General features: G+C 41.0%; 1 pseudogene; it reads right to left on the reverse strand.

Moving 5' to 3' along the window:
• Nucleotides 1-7983, reverse strand: part of LOC131755465 (RNA/RNP complex-1-interacting phosphatase-like) — a 313564-nt pseudogene extending 305581 nt beyond the window's left edge.
• Nucleotides 7984-11823: the final 3840 nt, after the last annotated feature.

Genomic DNA, 11823 nt, shown 5'->3' on the forward strand with positions numbered 1-11823 from the left:
TGCCCTAACAACAAACCTATAAGCCTCTCAGTGTTTACTAAAACAATTTATTTTCGGAGTCTCAAACAAACTAGGGAGTGGATAGTAGAGTCTCCTCCTTATTATCAGTGAGCCTGGCATCTGTGGGAGGGGCTTAGAGCAGAGGAAACCACCAACGGATCATAACTAAGGTCCTGAGACTGCAATGGCAGAGAGCATGGTGAAGTTAGCCCACTGCATGCAGAAGACCCACACACGAGTCAGCATATGCAATGGACTACACTTGGTATAACATGTGCACAATCAAGGTTTACAAATGTGTTCTCATGCACTCGTAAGGATCTTCTAGCCCACGCGGAACAGACAGAACACACACAAAGGAGCCTAGAGGAAGTAAGAAGGCCGGCAGCTGCACCCTAACATCTTAAGGGGTAACATTTCTGTGACTACAGTTTAAACAAATCAGATCATTTGCCTCCTTTGTAGACACCCTGCTTATCACGGGCAAGGACAAGCATCTCAAGTTTTAAAGCTAAAATACAGGGAAGATCTGTGTATAGGTCTTAAGATGTTTAAGAGCTAGTACCTGCATTAAGCATCCAGGTTACAGAATGAAAATTTATCTTGAAATTCCAGTCTCTCCTTCTCTCTCTCACCTCCTATCCCCTATCTTCCCACCTCCATCTCTATTCCTTCTCCCCTACTCCCTGTTTTATGTATATATGTGCATCATTTTATATATACACGGAATATTTACTGTCTCTCAGGTTTATTTTAAAAAGTGCACACTCCTCAGGCTAAATTTAGAAAGAGGACAAGATGAACACCTTCTCATGTGAGTCACTGGTGTTCCACAGACAAAAGATACTTCAGTCTTAAAACACAGCAAATACAATGTTCCTTCTGACAGTTAGATGCTAGAAAAAGGCAGGCGGATCCTTACAATTCAGACGCTATTAAGACCTACTAACAACAGAGTAGATCTTAAAGCAGAAACAAGAAAACACCAGCCTTCTAAGCTCTTCCTGTCTGAAGATACGTACAAGAGGTGGCAGTGTTCTCCTTCACTTGCACCCAAAGGGTAAAAGCAGCAAAAATATCTTAAACACATATGATAACGAAGCCACTCTTCTGGTCCACTCTCTTTTGTTTTGCTTCTAGGGATGTGTCCCACGCCGAACCTTTGCTTTTTCTTTTCTCTTTTATATACGCTAAGAACCTGAGAGGCTTAACCTTTTCTTCCACATCTCAACCAATAAATAGGACAAAAGAACATTTTTATCTTTTTATGTATTTTCCATTCAAATTTTTTTAAAAGAGGTAAGTAAGCTACTTCAGTTCATATTTCTCACAAAAATCACTTTCCAAACTAAACTAAATTGTTTGTGACCATAAACAGGAAAAATACCATACCCTATCAGCACCATCAGACATTTCCACCTTAATGTTACCAAACACAACAGGCCTAATGTCAGAACTATTAAAAATGTTAAAAATCCCCAACCCCACTCAAAATGCATACCAAAGTTCAGGTAAAGGAAAAAAAAAACAGAAACAACTCACCATTATCTTTATTTTCTTTCACAAACCCATTAGCAGCACATGGGAATTTAAAAATAGTGTCTTCATCTGGCACCTGATGCCCAATTGTACAAATTCTTAAATAACGAATAGTTTCTGGTAAGTCCTATAAGGCAAAACCATGAAAATATGTATTACTTCATTCATCAGGAAAGAATAAAAATTTAATTAGAGAAGGCAGAATATAAACCAAGAGAGTACATTAAACTTAGTATGTCAGTCATTCTGATGAGAGCCATTTTTTCCAAAGCTGCTTTAACCAGTAAGTATCACCTGATTTTCATTAAAACTGCAGAATGGACAGTTACTAGGCATGCAAAAGGAAAAGCAAATCTATGTGAATGAATGCACATGTGACTCAAAAGGATATAAACAGTTCTACCTACATTTATGTTCTATCTTACATTTCAAGGGCCACAAAGCGGCTGTGATTTAAGTAGAATAGTAGAATAGAGTCAGAAGAACTTGGATTCAAATTAGGAAATAGAGCAAATTTCAGGCATTGTTGAGAACTGGTATTCTCGGGGTGGGAGGAAGAAGACTATCAATAGAAGACAGAAAAGGATAAGTGAGAATTCTGTAGTTCTGAATTTAAATGGAAAGTAGCAGTATGAACCTATGACATATTTTATATTTAAAACAAACATACATATCTCCCAGCTCTGACCACTGAAAAAGTCTACAAACAACTGATGTCATATCAAAAGGACTCAGGAGTCACTGAGAAGCTCCAACTGGCCAAAGATAGGACCTCCATTAGAATAATAACTGTAATGGAGTCTACAGTGATATGAATAAATAAATTTTAAAAAACTGGTCACCACTGGAGGATATTAGTGAATCAATTATTTTGAAAACTGTTAAATAAAAGAAGAGGGCTTCCCTGGCGGTGCAGTGGTTGAGAGTCCGCCTGCTGATGCAGGAGACACGGGTTCGTGCCCCTGTCCGGGGAGATCCCACATGCCGCGGAGCGGCTAGGCCCATGAGCCATGGCCGCTGAGCCTGCGTGTCTGGAGCCTGTGCTCCACAACGGGAGGGACCACAAGTGAGAGGCCCACGTACCGGAAAAAAAAAAAGAAGAGAATCATGCCTCTACAACTGGGCAACCAAGTAGTTAATGAACGGAATCTTCTCCTGATAGAAATATACCCAGCTAATAAGTGAAAAAAGAACAACAGAATTCACCAGTTTTTGAAGCCTCAACTGAATGAATGGATGGAGGTATGAGTCATCAGTGACTGCTAATATCACAGAAAGAGACAATTATATGTCTCCATGGAAGAACACATCACCACCTATGAAACTGTCTTGCCAGAACAAAACATGCAAGCTTCATTCTGATCAATGACCAATTTACAGGAAATAAAGGGATGGAAGGTTATGTTAACAACACATGGAGTGTAATCATCAAAATCTAGATGGGACAAATTACCTGGTTTCTTTAAAAATAAAATTCAAGGAGGAAAAAAAATAGTGAGAGAGACATGGAGGGAGAACCTATAGATTAACTAAGACCTCAGAGACCTAACAATCAACGGCAAAGTGTGGACCTTATTTGGATCTAATTCAAAATTCTTAAAAACATTTTTTTGTGACATTTAGGAGACAACTGCAAATTTGAGCACTCACTGGGTATTTAATACTACAAAATTATATTAAGGAATACAAGTCCTATATTTTTTAACATCTTTATTTGAGTATAACTGTTTTACAATAGGGTGCTAGTTTCTCCTTTACAACAAAGTGAATCAGTTATACATATACATATGTTCCCATAACTCTTCCCTCTTGTGTCACCCTCCCTCCCACCCTCCCTATCCCACCCCTCTAGGTGGTCACAAAGCACAGAGGTGAACTCCTTGTGCTATGCTGCAGTTTCCCACTAGCTATCTAATTTACATTTGGTAGTGTGTATATGTCCCTGCCACTCTCTCACATCGTCACAGCTTACCCTTCCCCCTCCCCAGATCCTCAAGTCCATGCTCTAGTAGGTCTGTGTTTTCCTATATTTTAAATATACATACCAAAAATGTATAGGTGTATTTACATGTTGTCTTGGAGCTGCTTCAAGATACTATGGAATAAGGTGAAACAGGTGGGGATATAGATAAAATGTGACAGCCATCAGTTGGTAAATATTGAAGCTGGATGAGTTCATGCGTATACAAGGAACACTCAAAGTATTTTGTGTACTTTCGTATATGTTTAAAATTTGTGATAATTGTTTAAAAACAAGACGACACTGTAGAAAGGTTTGGCAGTTTCTCAAAGGTTAAATGTACAGCTACCATATGATCCAACAACTGTGCTACTACCTACACTGCACATCTAAGAGAACTGAAAGCAGGGATTTGAACAAATATTTGTACACCAATGATCACAGCAGCATGATTCACAACAGCTACAGGTGGAAACAACCCAAGTGTCAATCAACCAATGAATAACAAACTACGTTATACACACAGTGGGATTTATTAAGCCTCAAAAGGAATGGCATTTTGTTCCATGCTATAACATGGATAAACCTTGAAAACACTAGGTTTAGTGAAATAAGCCAGACATAGAAGGACAAGTATTGTAGATTCCACTTACATGAGGTACCTAGAACAGGCAAATTCACAGAGACAGAAAACAGAATAGAGGTTACTAAAGGCTGGTGGGAGGGAAAATGGGGTGGTTACTGTTTGATGGTTACAGAGTTTTTGTTGAGGATGATGTAAAAGTTTTGGTTATACACAGTGGTGATGGTTACACAACACTGTGACTGTACTTAATGCCACTGAACTGCATATTTATAAATGGTTAAAATAAATAGGATTTACGTATATTTTACCACAATAAAAAAAGAGGAATAACTGAGTTGAAATTTCAATTCTTCCTTTTCCAAGAGTCCGTTTCATCGTCTGCAAAATTAGTAATTGTAGTTGTCTATCCTCTGAGCTTAGTGCAGAGTAAGCACTCAGTAGGAGATATCAGTACTACTTCCACTTCAACAGCAAAGGATTCTTGTGAAGATTAGCTAAGTCTATGGATATGAAACAACTTTCTAAATGGCAAACTGCTATACAAATATTAACAAACATTAGGTGTTACTGTCTCCCAAGGCCATGGAACAGGTCAGAAGAAGGATAATTCCTTTGCACTGGTATGTCCTACATGGGCCAAGAGAATATATGGGTTTCTGTACGATATCAGAAGGTATTAGGAAAAGAAAGCATAAAAGTTATAGAACAATTGTCTTTTACCATGATGCTTAAACATGCTCAGGGAACTGCTGAAAGAAAGTGCTAAAGACATAATGGACATACCATTCTTTCCTTTCAGGCTACTACTATTCTTACTAAAAGTTTACTTCATTTTCAAAATATAGAACATGGAAGCTTATAGAAATTCTTAAGCATATCTAGAGCGTACTGCCAAATACTACAGTTCAATTCATATCTTTCATCTCATTTTGAAACAGGAATTAGAAATGTGTATTTAAGAAACCACTAGCTTCCCTTTTTGAACCCATGAAAGAAGGCCAGGATTCACCTTACCATAAGATGATAAGCACTGAAATTACTATGAATTATTACAGTATCAGAAAGAAGGTCATTTTCAATTACGGGTTCCATTTACCTCTGGCTTATAATAGCGGCGAGTATATGTTAAGTCAGCCCAAGTTCTTCGTTCTATTCTTGGAGTCTGTTTAAAAAAGATCCAAGGGGGAAAAACATTCTTCTGGAGCAAGATTCTTTTCAAAACTCTGTCAGAAAGAATAAAGTAAGAAAGAACATGTGTTTAAAATCCTTTATTATATTATCCATTTATTCAAACCCTGTGATGCTAACAAATGAGATTCAAAGTAAAGTTTCCTGCTCTGGAATTTACAAGCGGTATTTCAATCCTTTCCCCTAGAGAGATTAGACAAAAGAAAATAAGCCTACTTCTAGACATTTACTTCTATGTTTGTTTATTTCATGTTGGTCTCCTAACCAGACTGTAAACTCCCAGAAGGAAGGGACCACATCAATTTTGCCTACCACTGTATCGCCAGCTCCAAGCAGAGTGCCTGTAAATAGACACATAAATACTTCCTGAATATCTACCTATATGAAGGATGGCTTTCACTGCTAAACATTCTGTTACGTATTTGCCTTATTTATGTACTCTGTTCCATTGATCTGTTTGGTTATTCAAGTGCCAGTGAAACACTTTTCTTTTTAAATTAGTAGACTACTTTTAGAGCAGTTTGAGATTCACAGCAAAACTGAGTAAAAAGTACACAGTTCCCACTTATACCCTCTCTCCTTCACCCCACACAACCTTTCCCATTATCGACGTGCCATACCAGTGTGCTTCATTTCTTAGAATTCGTGAACCAACACAGACACATCATTATCAATCAAAGTCCATAGTTTATTGCATTCATGGTACAAGTAACTGACTATTTATTTCCAGTATAGTCATCCCCAAACATTTACATACTGAGATACATATTACTTTCTTATAAAGTATTTTGTCCTTTATTTATAGTTACGGCATTCCATTGGCTTTTTTTTTACATTAAATACAAAAGTAGGCTGTATTTATCTATGAATTCCATTTCTGGATACTAAAGGAGGTATTAAAAAGTATTCGCTATAAAAAGGGAAAATGGACTACGACAGGGTTGAGAGCCAGGGCTCTATATGGTGAATTCAGATTTCTGGAAGCATACGGTATTAACTTTCACTTACCTTTTTTAAAGGAACTTTGAAAGCAATGCAACGAGTCCCAGGCATCCGCTGTCCCACTGGGAGATACTCTTTCCACCTAATAATATATTGTTTGTTAGGCAAATTTTATCTTAGGCTGTCTCCCTGCATAGGATGAACGCGCCTTGAAAATGGAAATCATATCCCTCTATACTAGGTCTCTCTCCTCTTTCTTCTTTGCATTGTGCTGCTCCACTTATTCAACCCCACCTAGTAATAACCTATACTTCCCTTGTTCCTGTTTTCCCGTCTTGAAAACAGATAAAAGGCAACTAAACAATGCAAAGGTCTCAACAAATGAGGGATATCTAAAACCAGAGACGGCCAGAACTTCTGTATCCCTGATAAAACCTAGCCCGATGTTGACTACTAAGGTATCAGGAATACACGCGTGTTGACTGAAATAGTTTAAACTCAATTCTTCCACTTCCCAGTTTATTTTTAGTCCTCATACAAAACCTGATAACAAAATTCCTTAAGGCTAGGATTCACAGTGAAAACTAGTATCTGAACTGACTTCTGTAAGATGAGTTAGAACTAAGGTTAATTCAGTGTGTCTGAAGCATAGAAAGTGAGGACAAAAGTGGCACAAGATGGGGCTAGAGAAGCAGAGAGGATTCTAGACCACGCAGAGACTTGAAGGCCAACAGTTGGTTTTCTATTCTCAAAACAATGTTTTGGAGCGATGGTTATGAGCAATGCTCCAACTTGCTGTTAAGGTTTCTTGTGTGAAGAATGGACTGGAAGGAAACAAGAAATATGGACGCTAGTTAGGACCTAATTGCAACCGACAGGCAAGTTCAGTATTAGATGTTGAGGAAGAGTTGACAGATTCAAAAGAAATTCAGGAGATAAACTGAAGCGGGCTTTATGGGGTATGACATGGAGGAAAGGAAGGTCTTAGGGAATTAAAGGGTTTACTGCACACATGAGCAAAGTCTCCAAATTAATCATTTGAACGTACAGAGGTAGATCTCTCAAATGACACCGGTTAGGAAGCAACAGTACGCCCTTTATAATTCCTAGAGACAACACAGATCAACTGTTTCGATGGAAAATTCGGCGGTACCGGTGCGTTTTTTCACTCAAACTTAGTTCGAGTTCCTCTTACTCACATTTTCTGTGCCAAAACAACACAGCTTGAGGAATTGAAGGGGATTCTATTTTGGTAATTAAGGAGTGTCCCTAACACTGACAGTCCCATCTTCAAAAGCAGTTCCTCTGCATGTTACCCGAGGAGCAATGGCCAGAGCCTCCCTTTTAAAACGATGGGGGGAAATCAGAACATCACACACCGTCGCTTTCAGCTACTGTGAACTGAGCCGGGAGACGACCAATATCCTCTAGCACAGCGCGGACGGGGCAGCGCGCGGGGCAACAGTGACAGGAGAGAGAAAAGACAAAGCCCAGGCCCAGGGGCTCTGAGCTCCACCCGCAACGCCCAGGGGCCAAGTGTATTACCTTTCCGGGATGTGCGTTCTTTCCTCTTGGCCGACGAACGTCCGGAAAAGCCGCGACCCTGACCCCACCGCCCTCGGGCATGATGCCACTGGCTCATGTGACCCTCAACATGCCGCCCACCCAACACCAAGAGTGCCTAAGTCGTCAACCCGGCGCCCCCAGTGTCAGCACAAGGAACCGAACCACAGGCGCCTAGGTTGAAGCCCGCGTACCTCGCGGACCTCCTTCTACTGCGCACGCGCCACCGCCCGTCGAGATGACGTCATCACGCCGGCCGACTCAGACGCTTGATTACTAAAGAGGACTCAGACGCCTGCAATTCCCCCCTTAACCGGACGATGGAAGCAGAGGCCCATTAGTTCGTGTGTGTACCCTTCCGAATTCCCATGATAAAGGACATGGAAAGTTGTTCCACTCTCCCAGTTTCGTGTGTGGTTCTTTCAGATATTTCCCAAGTGCTTACGTTCACACTTGTTGTATCTTGTATGTAAGTATTTCTACGTAATGGATAGCCTGTATTTTATAGAAGAGCAGTATACTATACATAGTCTACAATCTCTCTTGGATAGTGATTTTCCCAATTTGTGCGTACATCCATTCTCTTCTGTTTAATAGCTGCGTCACATTACATAATTTACATGGCCAGTGCAATACTGATGGACTTTTAGTTGTTTTCAGTTCGGGGTTTTTTTCGTTTTTTTCTCTGTTACAGAAAGGCTGCAATGTGAACCTCTTTATAAATGTATATAGCTATATATAAATTTCTAGACATAGAATTTCTGGAATGAAAGAGATGAAAACTTAAAATATTGAAATATTTCAGGGACTTCCCTGTTTTCAGGGACTTCCCTGGCACAGTGGTTGAGAGTCCGCCTGCCGATGCAGGGGACATGGGTTCGTGCCCCTGTCTGGGAAGATCCCACATACCGCGGAGCAGCTAGACCCATGAGCCATGGCCTCTGAGCCTGCGCGTCCAGAGCCTGTGCTCCGCGACGGGAGAGGCCACAACAATGAGACGCCCGCGTACCACCAAAAAATATATATATATTGAAAGATTTTCAATCAATCTAATCTGCCTAATCAACCTTCGAAAATATTCTATCAACTTATACTCCACTCACAGTGAAACATTTATTGGGTTTCTATTATGTGCCTGGTATCATGCTGGAGGTTGACAGTATGTATTTACATGTTACACAATACTAAACAAAGCCTGAGAGAGACAAGAGTGGAGCTCAAGTATAGCATTTGCTCACAGTATCAGGCATAGTGATCTGTACCCGTTAGAAAAACTGTGAATCCTGCCTCAAGTGGAACAGCAAAGAACAGCATGTCCTACAGTAGGTCTGAAGGTATAATAGCAGACTAAATTCCATTGTTATTTATAATAGGAAATGGTTTTTTGTTAGTTTTAATTTTTACTTTTTTTTACCCACTCTGGAATAATCCAGGGGTAATTAGAACTTCTTACCTTCTTTAGCCCAAAAGGAGCCAATTCATCACAAACTGTCATGGATTCTGATTCTAAATTATCAAGAGTGCAATTTCTAACAGAGGCAGGGAATCTTCTTTGCGATTAAAGTGATTGACTTCTTCTCAGATGCAGTAGAATTTCACTTTTTAGTTCTGTTCATTCAGATCAAATGTGAGAAAATTCTTCCTCATTTTATTTTCCTTCCAAAGAACACGATACAACAAACATTAATCCCAGAGTGATACAAGACCAGACCTGCAAGGGACTTAGGCAGAGCTAGACATCTATCAATGGGTCTTGTCCATTTTACGGGGTCTCAGCAGCTCCTTAAGCTCTAAAGGGGAAAAAAGGGACTAATTATTTGTTACATCACATAGTTCACCTAAGGGCTTGCCAAACCTTCCAGCATCTGCTAAGTTGTGACGAGACAGCATTAGATGTTTAGGTAAACATAGACTAGCGCGGAACAGAACAATTTTGTTTCTTGTGCAGGCAAAGAACAGAGCCACAGTGCTGGGGATGAAGCGGTGTGTGGAGGTAAACATAAGCAACGTGGGAGCAAATCTGTTCTTTCTCACTTAGGTGGTAGGAACATGATTATGTGCTGTCACATTGTGAAAGACAAAAATAGTCAAAAGCAGTTTGGGAGAAGGAGGAGGACACTGCGGAGGCTCTAAAGGAACGTGAGGCCACCAAGGCTGACACAGATCTCCCAAGGCCGGAAAGACACCTGTCTGTCCACTTTGCTTTTCCTCTTAAAGACTGGCCAGTTGTGGCTCCCGCAGCCTGTTGACCTGGGGCCTGCATCCTTATCTCCCCTTCCCCTCTCTCCACGTGGTCAACAGACTGGCGTCCGTTCACTCACTTGAGACATACAAAGGTCAAGGTTTTCGCTCCATGAGTACCTCCCAGCTATCCGTGCTCCAGACAACAGTGACTCTCCTTTGTCCTGGTGTGAATGCAGTGGCTCACCGTTTTCCAAACACTTTCGCACATATGTAAAGAAGAGTCTGGGAGCCCTCCAAGATTTTAAATTTTAGTAAACAATGAAATTACATAGTAAGCTTTTGAAAAATTAAAACATCCATGTATGTGAAATTGTACCTCTGCCTTTACTGCAGGCTGTTTGTGAAATTCAGGAAGCCCTACCTTTCCATTCATTAAACAGACAGTAGTTGAGCACCTTCTAAGGGCAAGGCAGGGTGCCAGGTGCTGGAGGTGGAGAAACAGGGCTTAGTCCTTGCTCTGATGGGGAAGGCACGTAAGCAGACACCCTCGGCACAGGAAAACACAGAATGAAGGGACTGTGATGAGATAAACGGGTCACGCTTATAAGAACAAAGGAAAAGAGCATCCTTCCAATGCAGGAGACACAAACAAGGGCAGGAGGTTGGCAGGTGTCTTGAAGGAACGTCAGTCTTGCTGAGCCGGGACAGGATCTCCAGGCTTACTCGACGTAGCATGGGCATATATGCACGCCACATTCCAAGAACCAGAAACACAAGAAAGAAGAAGCCAGACCAGACACCACAAAGCTGTGACTGTTAGGCTCAGAAGTCTGGGCTTTTTTACGCACCAAGGAGGAGCACGAAGGGGAAGTGACCGTCCAACGGGCTGTGCTGGTCGGGGCAGGGAGGGGCAGAGGAGGCTGCTGACATGATCCGCGGAGCGCTGACAGAGCTGGCTGTGGCAACGGGAATGGAAATAAGCGGAGATTCAAGAGACTTGGGGCCGGTACAAACCACAGGGACTTGTGACCATCAGATGAATGGATGAGGAAAGAGGCAAAATAGACTCTGAGCACTATTATATGTGAACACTTGGATGGCGTCCATGGACTGTCCAGCTTTTGCTGTTGAAACATTTACTGTGTTTAAACAGTCACATCCTGCACTGAGCCCTTGTTTTCAGCTTTCAAACATCCCCGAGATCAGTCAGGGAGTTATTTCAATCCTCCTTTTTAGAGATGAGAGAACCAAGACTGGCAAGGTTGAGCCCTAAGCAGGAAACCCAACTAACCCAACCAATTGGTGCAGAGCTCGGACGAAAGATCAGTATAGTCCTCATTACACAATACAACGAAACACGAAGACAGCTCAAAACTGTCCAAGCGGCATGTTTCCAGCCTAAGTGGGACAAAGTTCATACAACTTTATACCGTGAGCTGTGTTGTAAGGTGGTTTGTGGACAATGTCCATTCCAAAAGCCAACGGAAAGCTACCAGTATGCTGAATCTTTAAAAACATGGATGGACAGGATTCAAGTCTTACACCTTTCTGAACAAAATACCCTTCACAGACGCTATTTTTAGACTCAAGTTTTCCCAACATGAAGTTCGTAAAAGAACAATCTGTCTAAAAAGCATGTAAAGAAATTCACTGACTAAGGTTTAGATGTTTTAGGACTTTAATGTCCTTCACAGGGTCAACATAAAACACTGACAATGGATGAACAATAGGGGAAAAGACTCCTCAGCAAAGATCTTCCCGAACTCACAGCATCACTGGTCAAACACCAGAAAGAGAACAGTCACGTGAACAAACAGTAAGGGAATTTAACAGAGATTTTTAGTTTAACAGCATAGCTGAA

This window comes from Kogia breviceps, chromosome 4 (assembly GCF_026419965.1).
Source record: "Kogia breviceps isolate mKogBre1 chromosome 4, mKogBre1 haplotype 1, whole genome shotgun sequence".
NCBI classification, from domain to species: Eukaryota; Metazoa; Chordata; class Mammalia; order Artiodactyla; family Physeteridae; genus Kogia; species Kogia breviceps.